Source organism: Pseudopipra pipra, unplaced genomic scaffold (assembly GCF_036250125.1).
Source record: "Pseudopipra pipra isolate bDixPip1 unplaced genomic scaffold, bDixPip1.hap1 HAP1_SCAFFOLD_320, whole genome shotgun sequence".
Classification (NCBI taxonomy): Eukaryota; Metazoa; Chordata; class Aves; order Passeriformes; family Pipridae; genus Pseudopipra; species Pseudopipra pipra.
The window spans coordinates 14,015-27,601 of record NW_026990799.1 but is presented as its reverse complement, the minus strand read 5'-3'; the positions used below and the strand labels follow the sequence as shown (position 1 = coordinate 27,601).

Genomic DNA, 13,587 nt, shown 5'->3' with positions numbered 1-13,587 from the left:
ACCTGGAGAAAAATCGCAGTTGTACGAGTCCCTTTTGCCTGCAGATGGCTGGGGATCCTCTCCATCCACCTCGTGCTCTCCCAACAGCAGAAAGGGGAACCTCAGGGACACGGTGGCACTCGACATCCTGCTGAGAGAACAAGGAAACCTTTAGCATAAAGGGGAGTTGGAATCTAAAACTTCCTTTCCTGGGAGCTTTGTGAAGCCTGCAACCAAGAGGGGGAAAATTTGCATCTCCTTTGGTGCAGGTGTCAACAGAGGCCAACAGAGCTTTCACCTTTTTCAGACAACTGTGCCCCTTTTGGCTCCCTGGCAGCTCCAATGGCCCCAGCACCCCCTTCCTGCACACCCACGGCTGTCACACACAGGCACCCACACACCTTTGCTCCAGCCCACATGGGGCCAACATTTCCTCACCCTGGACATCCCAAGGGGAGTAGTTTTGCTAGAGAGCACAGCAACCCCCCTGTCCTCACAAACTGCCTCCCTGCAAAACAAGGAATAATTTCTCCTGGACACTCCTCCCACAGTCAAGGGCTTTTCAAATGTGCTCAGGGTCCCTCCCAGCTTCTGCCTGTCCTTGCATTTAAAGGCATGGGCATGTTTCAACAGCAAACCCAGCTCCTCACTGGCAGTATAAGCCCTGCTCTTACCTGGACAGACTCCCGGGCTCGGCACAGCTGTGGCTCATGGAGCAGCTTCCCAAGGCCCTTCTCTCTCCCAGCAGGAAGCACAACTCGCCTCCACTCCCCAGCACCAGGGGAAACCACGAGCCAGGCTGGAAACTGACACAGAACGAGCAAAAAGCATTAATGCAGCACCAAGAAACCAAGTTAAAGCAGTCTTTGCCTCGTAACCCTGCACGGGGAAAGACTTTGGGATTCCGAGGCAATCCCTGAGACACCCAGAGAGCAACAGCCCCGCAGCCCTGCCACGGCTCCCCCGGGGTCACCCGGCAGGGAAGGACCTTACCCGGCCCCCGCTGCCCAGCACAAGGCGCCCCTAAACGCCCCCCGGCTCCCCCGGTCCATAACCCAGCGGCCAAGGCGCTCTCCCCTCCGCAGCCCGGGCAGCAGCGGGGCCGCGCCCTCAGCCCTCACACACAACCGACCGCACCCGCCCCGCCGGCCCTTTATACCGCGGGCCGCCAGCGCTGCCCAATCAGCGCTCGAGCGCCGCCGCCCAATCCCAGCCCGCCTGGCCCTGCGGCCCCGCCCCGCCCGCTCGGCTGAGGGAGATCGGGAACTGGGGACAGGAACCTGCTGCTGGGGGAGAGCCTGGAGATGGAATTGCACACGGGCACCTGAAGCCCAGGCGATTTGCCTGCCTTGGCAAGGCCCTGTCACAGGAAATCTTGCTCCCAGTCACAGGAAATCTCTGTTTCCCTGCCCATCCCTGGAGACAGGTGGCCCCTAAAATCCCCGGCAATCAGGAAGCACAGGCTGGAGGAGCTGGCAGGACCCAGTGGCCGTGTGTGCTGTGTGACACCGTGTCCTGCAGCCCCACGGACCTGCACAGCAGGGACAGGTCCTGGCAGCGTTTCAGTGCCGAGGCCAAAGCTGGGGCTCAGGGACAGCTGGGGCACGTGGCAGCTCTGGGAATCTCTGCCATGGATGGCTGGGCATTCCAGGACTGCCTGCTGGGCAAAGGAGCTTCTCTGCAGACTGTGGAACCAACAGGTCTCATGGACTGTAAGAAGCCAGAACTGCTGCAGGACTGTAGAGGAATCTGGGTCAGAGGAGACAGTTCAAGGTCTCTAAGTCTGACCTCCTGCTCAGGCCACAGTCACCAATGGGATCGCACCGGGCTGCTCAGGGAGGGATCCAGTCATGTTTTGAAACATTCCACCGATGGGGATACCACAACCTCCCCAGGCAACCCGTTCCATGAGCGACTGTCCTGACAAAATACCTCCCCTCCTATGCGGTTGGCAGCAACAGCTGGGCTGGCAGGAGCAGAACCTCCCTGCTGGGCCATTCCCCAGCAGCCCAAGTGCCCTGCACAGGGCTTGGTGCGGAGGCCTGGGCGGCTCGTTCCTCCAGCTGGGCATTTTAGGAGCTGCCCTTGCCCCGTCACTGCCAAGTCCCTCTGGCAGTGGTGCAGCTCCTCAGCTGGAGTGCCTCTGAGGGACCCCCGGCCACGTTTCCCAGCAGCTGAAGGAAGGGAGGGTCACCCCCCAAGCTGGGCTGCCTTTCTCTCGCTGCCTTTTCCCCACCTTTACACTGCAGTGACAAGAGCTGCACTTTCCCAGGGAACGGGGCAGTGACAGGGCAGAGCAGCAGGCAGGAACCCCCTTCTTTTCTGCAGGCCAATGACTAACTGTGTGTGAAGGGACAGCGACTCTGGTACCAACTCCACCTCCCACTTCTTGTCACAGATCGATCTGAGGCACTTGTCAGGTCAATACCTGCTCTTTTCAGGAGCACCAGGCTTGTGGTCAGTGTCCTCATTGTAGACCACGAATCCCTCTAGGTGTTAAATCAGCCTCCCTGTCCTGATTCTTCTCATGAAGAATTAGCATTTAATGAGATCTACAAATTATCCTGAGAGGGTCTATGTTACAAGCTCAGTTTGGCAGTGTTGCTATCCTGGAAAGTGTGGAACAGTGACTGTCAGTTTTCCTTAGGATGCTCTTAAACACCATCCCTACATTCCCAGGAGAACTCTGGAGGGACAGACAGAGAGTTTAAAACATGAAACCTTGGCATCGCAATTGTTATTTCTAAGGATGTGTTTCTATCTGATACAGTTGTTGGGGCGATTACTCTGGAGAGTGTTTTGTACCTCAGGCAGTAAGTCTGGTGTATCAGCCTCCTCGTGAGCAGGAACCAGCAGGTTCCCCAAAGGAATGTTATGTCAGACTCTGTCAAACACAGCACGGAGGTGAGCAGGAGTGGTGCTTGTGCACAGCTGAAGTGAAGCACCCTTGAATTCGAACTGCTCTGGGAGATCTTTGTTGAGATGGGTATTTCTGCACAGCTTCTTGTGCCATGTTGAATTTAGAGATGAGCTGATAAAGGCAGTGACACTGTTCTGTCGTCACTGAGCTTTTGAGGATTTCAAACCCCTTACTCTTAAGTCCAGGGGCTCGTTCCCTGGGGTCCGTGCTCGGGGGTTTGTTCCCGGGGCTCGTTGCCGGGTCCCGCCCGTGCCCGCTGCGGGTCCTGGCCGGTGCCGCCTCTCGCCCGGCAGGCGGAGTGGGGGCCCCGCGGCGGGAGGACCGAGGTGGGATTGGGGCTGGGACCTCCCCAGGGAACGGGACACGGTCCCACTCGGGCCGGGGGAGCCGGGGCTGTGCCTTGGCACGGGAGAGCGGTGACCCCGGTGGGCACGGCCGGGACTGCAGCCCCGGGGCGACCCAAAAGCGGGGGATGGACCCCAAAGCACGGCTGGGATGAGAGAGTGTGTCGTGAGTGGCCATAACCACTTGTCCCTCCCGCAGTCCTCGGCCCTGTCGGTCAAGTCCTGCAGTGCGGACTCGCCGTTCCCGGTAGCCGGAGAGGGCTCCCATCCCCGGGCAGCCCCAACGCCCCTAAATCCCGCAGCTCCTGCTCCCGATCCCGGGGTGCCGGGTCTCCTCGTCCCGCCCCTGCCGCAGCTATCTGGACGAGTACGGCAGCAGCTACAGCCAGGCGCCTCTGCCTGTGCTCCTGGGCTCCACCAGGACCTTCCTCTCCATGGTCTCCACCTGCTGCATCTCCCCTGCACCCACCGTCTGCTTCCTGAAGGAGGTGACACCCCTGGCACCAGTGGGCTCATCTCCGTGCTGCTCCTTGGCAATCCAGGCGAACCAATGACGCCTGCTTCCAAATTGCCAGCCACTCCCCCATACCACCTCAGTGATCCTCAGATCTCAATTCAATCAGACAAGACTCGACACATAAGGAGCGAAAATGGACATGAACTCTCCCATAAATGCATAAAGCTACTTTATTTTCAGTATACATTCAATTTTGAAAAATATAAATGCTAAAGTATCTCATCATTTCATCTTTTGATTCCATAAAAGTCACAATAGAAAGCTTCATAAAACTGTAAAATACTATAATGTTATAAGGAATTTCATGGTTTATATTACTGGAAAAAAAAAATCACTTTAATAATATTTGAAACGTTTTCTGCTTTTTTCCTTTTTGTTCCACCATCCTGATCCACTTCATTTCATCCCAAGTTTTCATTCTCTCCTCCAAAGCAAATACAGACTTAGGAGAATTAAAAACAATAATAAAAGTAGCTGAAAGTGCTGTTGATTCAAAATAAAAATACAAATACAAAGGTGTATCAGCAGGCCAGAGGCTGGTGGCCACCGTGTTCCCAGAGCTGGGACAAAGCTGGCTGTGGCTGGTGGCCGTCAGGGGTCCCACCGGGAGCTGGGACCTTGGATTTGTGAGGGGAAGGTCGTTGTTGACGGCCGACTCTGATCTCAGAGGGCTTTGGGTCAGCCTCCACACCTATTCCCTGAAGTGCCCACCCAGGCTTTTCCTACGAAATATTCAACTTGGATTGAGCTGCTCCTCTTCAGGCCTTTTCCCATGTCTCTCCAGCCTTTTCAGAGCAGATTTCAGCTGCGTTCCTGTGACACACAACACAGCTTTCATGGAAACGGAAGCTAAGACCCCTCGAGAGTGAGTGGGGGATGTACGGCGGTGACGGCTCCTTCGTGGGAGCAGATGCTAAAATTTGGCATTTAAGGTCTCAGCATCATCACAAAATCCTCTCGACTTCACCAACAGGAACTTCGATTTCACAAGGACAAAGCGGCAGCACGTGCCCTTCCTCTGAAGGGGGGTTATCTCCATCAGGGAATTCACCTGGACAGCTCAGGGATTCTTTCTTCTTATTTCAATTTTTAGATGAAGCTTCTAGTGTGTTCCCTCATGTCCCCAGCATCCTGGACAAAACCCGACACAAATGAGAATTCCTCGCAGGGAAAAGGTGCCAGCACAGAAAGCCCTGCCTGCCCACAGAGTACCCAGACTGTGCCACACACTGCACCTGAAAGCCAAACCTCACAAGCTTTCTGTCCCGGGAAACAGGGCTGCTGTCCCCACTTTGGTCAGCCCCGCCCCGCCATTGCCGGCCACCCGATCCAAACCCGATCCAAATGAGGATTCCTCGCAGGGAAAAGGTGCCAGCACAGAACGCCCTGCCTGCCCACAGTGTGCCCAGGCTGCGCCACACACTGCACCTGGAAGCCAAATCTCACAAGCTTTCTGTCCCGGGAAACAGGGCTGCTGTCCCCCCTTTGGTCAGCCCCGCCCCGCCATTTTAGCAGACCCCCCCAAAACCCGATCCAAATGAGGATTCCTCGCAGGGAAAAGGTGCCAGCACAGAAAGCCCTGCCTGCCCACAGAGTGCCCAGGCTGTGCCACACACTGCACCTGAAAGCCAAACCTCACAAGCTTTCTGTCCCGGGAAACAGGGCTGCTGTCCCCCCTTCGGTCAGCCCCGCCCCGCCATTGCCGGCCACCCGATCCAAACCCGATCCAAATGAGGATTCCTCGCAGGGAAAAGGTGCCAGCACAGAAAGCCCTGGCTGCCCACGGACACCCCAGGCTGCGCCACACACTGCACCTGAAAGCCAAACCTCACAAGCTTTCTGTCCCGGGAAACAGGGCTGCTGTCCCCCCTTTGGTCAGCCCCGCCCCGCCATTTGAGCAGCCCCCCCAAAACCCGATCCAAATGAGGATTCCTCGCAGGGAAAAGGTGCCAGCACAGAAAGCCCTGCCTGCCCACGGACACCCCAGGCTGAGCCACACACTGCACCTGAAAGCCAAACCTCACAAGCTTTCTGTCCCGGGAAACAGGGCTGCTGTCCCCCCTTTGGTCACCCCCGCCCCGCCATTGCCGGCCACCCGATCCAAACCCGATCCAAATGAGGATTCCTCGCAGGGAAAAGGTGCCAGCACCGAAAGCCCTGCCTGCCCACAGAGTGCCCAGGCTGTGCCACACACTGCACCTGAAAGCCAAACCTCACAAGCTTTCTGTCCCGGGAAACAGGGCTGCTGTCCCCCCTTTGGTCAGCCCCGCCCCGCCATTTTAGCAGCCCCCGAAAACTCGATCCAAATGAGGATTCCTCGCAGGGAAAAGGTGCCAGCACAGAAAGCCCTGCCTGCCCACAGAGTGCCCAGGCTGTGCCACACAATGCACCTGAAAGCCAAACCTCACAAGCTTTCTGTCCCGGGAAACAGGGCTGCTGTCCCCCCCTTTGGTCAGCCCCGCCCACCACTGCCGGCCATCCGATCCAAACCCGATCCAAATGAGGATTCCTCGCAGGGAAAAGGTGCCAGCACAGAAAGCCCTGCCTGCCCACGGACACCCCAGGCTGCGCCACACACTGCACCTGAAAGCCAAACCTCACAAGCTTTCTGTCCCGGGAAACAGGGCTGCTGTCCCCCCTTTGGTCAGCCCCGCCCCGCCATTTTAGCAGCCCCCCCAAAACCCGATCCAAATGAGGATTCCTCGCAGGGAAAAGGTGCCAGCACAGAAAGCCCTGCCTGCCCACGGACACCCCAGGCTGCGCCACACACTGCACCTGAAAGCCAAACCTCACAAGCTTTCTGACCCGGGAAACAGGGCTGCTGTCCCCACTTTGGTTACTCCCGCCCCGCCATTTTAGCAGCCTCTCAAAAACCCGATCCAAATGAGGATTCCTCGCAGGGAAAAGGTGCCAGCACAGAAAGCCCTGCCTGCCCACAGAGTGCCCAGGCTGAGCCACACAATGCACCTGAAAGCCAAACCTCACAAGCTTTCTGTCCCGGGAAACAGGGCTGCTGTCCCCCCTTTGGTCAGCCCCGCCCCGCCATTGCCGGCCACCCGATCCAAACCCGATCCAAATGAGGATTCCTCGCAGGGAAAAGGTGCCAGCACAGAAAGCCCTGCCTGCCCACGGACACCCCAGGCTGCGCCACACACTGCACCTGAAAGCCAAACCTCACAAGCTTTCTGTCCCGGGAAACAGGGCTGCTGTCCCCCCCCTTTGGTCAGCCCCGCCCACCACTGCCGGCCACCCGATCCAAACCCGATCCAAATGAGGATTCCTCGCAGGGAAAAGCTGCCAGCACAGAAAGCCCTGCCTGCCCACAGAGTGCCCAGGCTGTGCCACACACTGCACCTGAAAGCCAAACCTCACAAGCTTTCTGTCCCGGGAAACAGGGCTGCTGTCCCCCTTTTGGTCACCCCCGCCCCGCCATTTGAGCAGCCCCCCCAAAACCCGATCTAAATGAGGATTCCTCGCAGGGAAAAGGTGCCAGCACAGAAAGCCCTGCCTGCCCACGGACACCCCAGGCTGTGCCACACACTGCACCTGAAAGCCAAACCTCACAAGCTTTCTGTCCCGGGAAACAGGGCTGCTGTCCCCCCTTTGGTCAGCCCCGCCCCGCCATTGCCGGCCCCCCGATCCAAACCCGATCCAAATGAGGATTCCTCGCAGGGAAAAGGTGCCAGCACAGACAGCCCTGCCTGCCCACAGAGTGCCCAGGCTGTGCCACACACTGCACCTGAAAGCCAAACCTCACAAGCTTTCTCTCCCGGGAAACAGGGCTGCTGTCCCCCCTTTGGTCACCCCCGCCCCGCCATTGCCGGCCACCCGATCCAAACCCGATCCAAATGAGGATTCCTCGCAGGGAAAAGGTGCCAGCACAGAAAGCCCTGCCTGCCCACAGAGTGCCCAGGCTGTGCCACACACTGCACCTGAAAGCCAAACCTCACAAGCTTTCTGTCCCGGGAAACAGGGCTGCTGTCCCCCCTTTGGTCACCCCCGCCCCGCCATTGCCGGCCACCCGATCCAAACCCGACCCAAATGAGGATTCCTCGCAGGGAAAAGGTGCCAGCACAGACAGCCCTGCCTGCCCACAGATTGCCCAGGCTGTGCCACACACTGCACCTGAAAGCCAAACCTCACAAGCTTTCTGTCCCGGGAAACAGGGCTGCTGTCCCCCATTTGGTCACCCCCGCCCCGCCATTTTAGCAGCCCCCCGAAAACGCGATCCAAATGAGGATTCCTCGCAGGGAAAAGGTGCCAGCACAGAAAGCCCTGCCTGCCCACAGAGTGCCCAGGCTGCGCCACACACTGCACCTGAAAGCCAAACCTCACAAGCTTTCTGTCCCGGGAAACAGGGCTGCTGTCCCCCCTTTGGTCACCCCCGCCCCGCCATTGCCGGCCACCCGATCCAAACCCGATCCAAATGAGGATTCCTCGCAGGGAAAAGGTGCCAGCACAGAAAGCCCTGCCTGCCCACGGACACCCCAGGCTGCGCCACACACTGCACCTGAAAGCCAAACCTCACAAGCTTTCTGTCCCGGGAAACAGGGCTGCTGTCCCCCCCCTTGGTCAGCCCCGCCCACCACTGCCGGCCACCCGATCCAAACCCGATCCAAATGAGGATTCCTCGCAGGGAAAAGGTGCCAGCACAGAAAGCCCTGCCTGCCCACAGAGTGCCCAGCCTGTGCCACACACTGCACCTGAAAGCCAAACCTCACAAGCTTTCTGTCCCGGGAAACAGGGCTGCTGTCCCCCCTTTGGTCACCCCCGCCCCGCCATTGCCGGCCACCCGATCCAAACCCGATCCAAATGAGGATTCCTCGCAGGGAAAAGGTGCCAGCACAGAAAGCCCTGCCTGCCCACAGAGTGCCCAGGCTGCGCCACACACTGCACCTGAAAGCCAAACCTCACAAGCTTTCTGTCCCGGGAAACAGGGCTGCTGTCCCCCATTTGGTCACCCCCGCCCCGCCATTGCCGGCCACCCGATCCAAACCCGACCCAAATGAGGATTCCTCGCAGGGAAAAGGTGCCAGCACAGAAAGCCCTGCCTGCCCACGGACAACCCAGGCTGCGCCACACACTGCACCTGAAAGCCAAACCTCACAAGCTTTCTGTCCCGGGAAACAGGGCTGCTGTCCCCCCTTGGGTCAGCCCCGCCCCGCCATTTTAGCAGCCCCCCCAAAACCCGACCCAAATGAGGTTTCCTCGCAGGGAAAAGGTGCCAGCACAGAAAGCCCTGCCTGCCCACGGACACCCCAGGCTGCGCCACACACTGCACCTGAAAGCCAGACCTCACAAGCTTTCTGTCCCGGGAAACAGGGCTGCTGTCCCCTCTTTGGTCAGCCCCGCCCCGCCATTGCCGGCCACCCGATCCAAACCGGATCCAAATGTGGATTCCTCGCAGGGAAAAGGTGCCAGCACAGAAAGCCCTGCCTGCCCACAGAGTGCCCAGGCTGAGCCACACACTGCACCTGAAAGCCAAACCTCACAAGCTTTCTGTCCCGGGAAACAGGGCTGCTGTCCCCCCTTTGGTCACCCCCGCCCCACCATTTTAGCAGTCCCCCCAAAACTCGACCCAAATGAGGATTCCTCGCAGGGTAAAGGTGCCAGCACAGAAAGCCCTGCCTGCCCACAGAGTGCCCAGGCTGTGCCACACACTGCACCTGAAAGCCAAACCTCACAAGCTTTCTGTCCCGGGAAACAGGGCTGCTGTCCCCCCTTTGGTCACCCCCGCCCCGCCATTGCCGGCCACCCGATCCAAACCCGATCCAAATGAGGATTCCTCGCAGGGAAAAGGTGCCAGCACCGAAAGCCCTGCCTGCCCACAGAGTGCCCAGGCTGTGCCACACACTGCACCTGAAAGCCAAATCTCACAAGCTTTCTGTCCCGGGAAACAGGGCTGCTGTCCCCACTTTGGTCAGCCCCGCCCTGCCACTGCCGGCCACCCTATCCAAACCCGATCCAAATGAGGATTCCTCGCAGGGAAAAGGTGCCAGCACAGAAAGCCCTGCCTGCCCACGGACACCGCAGGCTGCGCCACACACTGCACCTGAAAGCCAAACCTCACAAGCTTTCTGTCCCGGGAAACAGGGCTGCTGTCCCCCATTTGGTCACCCCCGCCCCGCCATTGCTGGCCACCCGATCCAAACCCGATCCAAATGAGGATTCCTCGCAGGGAAAAGGTGCCAGCACAGAAAGCCCTGCCTGCCCACAGAGTGCCCAGGCTGTGCCACACACTGCACCTGAAAGCCAAACCTCACAAGCTTTCTGTCCCGGGAAACAGGGCTGCTGTCCCCCCTTTGGTCACCCCCGCCCCGCCATTTTAGCAGCCCCCCCAAAACCCGATCTAAATGAGGATTCCTCGCAGGGAAAAGGTGCCAGCACAGAAAGCCCTGCCTGCCCACGGACACCCCAGGCTGTGCCACACACTGCACCTGAAAGCCAAACCTCACAAGCTTTCTGTCCCGGGAAACAGGGCTGCTGTCCCCCCTTTGGTCACCCCCGCCCCGCCATTGCCGGCCACCCGATCCAAACCCGATCCAAATGAGGATTCCTCGCAGGGAAAAGGTGCCAGCACAGAAAGCCCTGCCTGCCCACAGAGTGCCCAGGCTGTGCCACACACTGCACCTGAAAGCCAAACCTCACAAGCTTTCTGTCCCGGGAAACAGGGCTGCTGTCCCCCCTTTGGTCACCCCCGCCCCGCCATTGCCGGCCACCCGATCCAAACCCGACCCAAATGAGGATTCCTCGCAGGGAAAAGGTGCCAGCACAGACAGCCCTGCCTGCCCACAGAGTGCCCAGGCTGTGCCACACACTGCACCTGAAAGCCAAACCTCACAAGCTTTCTGTCCCGGGAAACAGGGCTGCTGTCCCCCATTTGGTCACCCCCGCCCCGCCATTTTAGCAGCCCCCCGAAAACGCGATCCAAATGAGGATTCCTCGCAGGGAAAAGGTGCCAGCACAGAAAGCCCTGCCTGCCCACAGAGTGCCCAGGCTGCGCCACACACTGCACCTGAAAGCCAAACCTCACAAGCTTTCTGTCCCGGGAAACAGGGCTGCTGTCCCCCCTTTGGTCACCCCCGCCCCGCCATTGCCGGCCACCCGATCCAAACCCGATCCAAATGAGGATTCCTCGCAGGGAAAAGGTGCCAGCACAGAAAGCCCTGCCTGCCCACGGACACCCCAGGCTGCGCCACACACTGCACCTGAAAGCCAAACCTCACAAGCTTTCTGTCCCGGGAAACAGGGCTGCTGTCCCCTCTTTGGTCAGCCCCGCCCCGCCATTGCCGGCCACCCGATCCAAACCGGATCCAAATGTGGATTCCTCGCAGGGAAAAGGTGCCAGCACAGAAAGCCCTGCCTGCCCACAGAGTGCCCAGGCTGAGCCACACACTGCACCTGAAAGCCAAACCTCACAAGCTTTCTGTCCCGGGAAACAGGGCTGCTGTCCCCCCTTTGGTCACCCCCGCCCCACCATTTTAGCAGTCCCCCCAAAACTCGACCCAAATGAGGATTCCTCGCAGGGTAAAGGTGCCAGCACAGAAAGCCCTGCCTGCCCACAGAGTGCCCAGGCTGTGCCACACACTGCACCTGAAAGCCAAACCTCACAAGCTTTCTGTCCCGGGAAACAGGGCTGCTGTCCCCCCTTTGGTCACCCCCGCCCCGCCATTGCCGGCCACCCGATCCAAACCCGATCCAAATGAGGATTCCTCGCAGGGAAAAGGTGCCAGCACAGAAAGCCCTGCCTGCCCACAGAGTGCCCAGGCTGTGCCACACACTGCACCTGAAAGCCAAACCTCACAAGCTTTCTGTCCCGGGAAACAGGGCTGCTGTCCCCACTTTGGTCAGCCCCGCCCTGCCACTGCCGGCCACCCTATCCAAACCAGATCCAAATGAGGATTCCTCGCAGGGAAAAGGTGCCAGCACAGAAAGCCCTGCCTGCCCACGGACACCGCAGGCTGCGCCACACACTGCACCTGAAAGCCAAACCTCACAAGCTTTCTGTCCCGGGAAACAGGGCTGCTGTCCCCCATTTGGTCACCCCCGCCCCGCCATTGCTGGCCACCCGATCCAAACCCGATCCAAATGAGGATTCCTCGAAGGGAAAAGGTGCCAGCACAGAAAGCCCTGCCTGCCCACAGAGTGCCCAGGCTGCGCCACACACTGCACCTGAAAGCCAAACCTCACAAGCTTTCTGTCCCGGGAAACAGGGCTGCTGTCCCCCCTTGGGTCAGCCCCGCCCCGCCATTTTAGCAGCCCCCCCAAAACCGGACCCAAATGAGGTTTCCTCGCAGGGAAAAGGTGCCAGCACAGAAAGCCCTGCCTGCCCACGGACACCGCAGGCTGCGCCACACACTGCACCTGAAAGCCAAACCTCACAAGCTTTCTGTCCCGGGAAACAGGGCTGCTGTCCCCCCTTTGGTCAGCCCCGCCCCGCCATTTTAGCAGCCCCCCCAAAACTCGATCCAAATGAGGATTCCTCGCAGGGAAAAGGTGCCAGCACAGAAAGCCCTGCCTGCCCACGGACACCCCAGGCTGCGCCACACACTGCACCTGAAAGCCAAACCTCACAAGCTTTCTGTCCCGGCAAACAGGGCTGCTGTCCCCCCTTTGGTCACCCCCGCCCCGCCATTTTAGCAGCCCCCCCAAAACTCGATCCAAATGAGGATTCCTCGCAGGGAAAAGGTGCCAGCACAGAAAGCCCTGCCTGCCCACGGACACCCCAGGGTGCGCCACACACTGCACCTGAAAGCCAAACCTCACAAGCTTTCTGTCCCGGGAAACAGGGCTGCTGTCCCCCCTTTGGTCACCCCCGCCTTGCCATTGCCGGCCACCCGATCCAAACGAGGATTCCTCGCAGGGAAAAGGTGCCAGCACAGAAAGCCCTGCCTGCCCACAGAGTGCCCAGGCTGTGCCACACACTGCACCTGAAAGCCAAACCTCACAAGCTTTCTGTCCCGGGAAACAGGGCTGCTGTCCCCCCCCTTGGTCAGCCCCGCCCACCACTGCCGGCCACCCGATCCAAACCAGATCCAAATGAGGATTCCTCGCAGGGAAAAGGTGCCAGCACAGAAAGCCCTGCCTGCCCACAGAGTGCCCAGGCTGTGCCACACACTGCACCTGAAAGCCAAACCTCACAAGCTTTCTGTCCCGGGAAACAGGGCTGCTGTCCCCCCTTTGGTCACCCCCGCCCCGCCATTGCCGGCCACCCGATCCAAACCCGATCCAAATGAGGATTCCTCGCAGGGAAAAGGTGCCAGCACCGAAAGCCCTGCCTGCCCACAGAGTGCCCAGGCTGTGCCACACACTGCACCTGAAAGCCAAACCTCACAAGCTTTCTGTCCCGGGAAACAGGGCTGCTGTCCCCACTTTGGTCAGCCCGCCCTGCCACTGCCGGCCACCCTATCCAAACCCGATCCAAATGAGGATTCCTCGCAGGGAAAAGGTGCCAGCACAGAAAGCCCTGCCTGCCCACGGACACCGCAGGCTGCGCCACACACTGCACCTGAAAGCCAAACCTCACAAGCTTTCTGTCCCGGGAAACAGGGCTGCTGTCCCCCATTTGGTCACCCCCGCCCCGCCATTGCTGGCCACCCGATCCAAACCCGATCCAAATGAGGATTCCTCGCAGGGAAAAGGTGCCAGCACAGAAAGCCCTGCCTGCCCACAGAGTGCCCAGGCTGTGCCACACACTGCACCTGAAAGCCAAACCTCACAAGCTTTCTGTCCCGGGAAACAGGGCTGCTGTCCCCCCTTTGGTCACCCCCGCCCCGCCATTTTAGCAGCCCCCCCAAAACCCGATCTAAATGAGGATTCCTCGCAGG

At 59.4% G+C, this 13,587-nt stretch overlaps 1 long non-coding RNA gene across 2 annotated transcripts; it reads right to left on the bottom strand.

Moving 5' to 3' along the window:
- Window positions 1-20: 20 nt before the first annotated feature.
- Window positions 21-1,123, bottom strand: LOC135408316 (uncharacterized). 2 transcript variants are annotated; one of them, XR_010427489.1, is made up of 3 exons: window positions 1,035-1,123; window positions 654-778; window positions 21-130 (listed from the first exon to the last, which is right to left on the bottom strand). It is a non-coding gene; the product is annotated as an uncharacterized LOC135408316 (long non-coding RNA). The 2 variants fall into 2 exon arrangements; XR_010427490.1 differs by having other exon boundaries at window positions 38-127.
- Window positions 1,124-13,587: the final 12,464 nt, after the last annotated feature.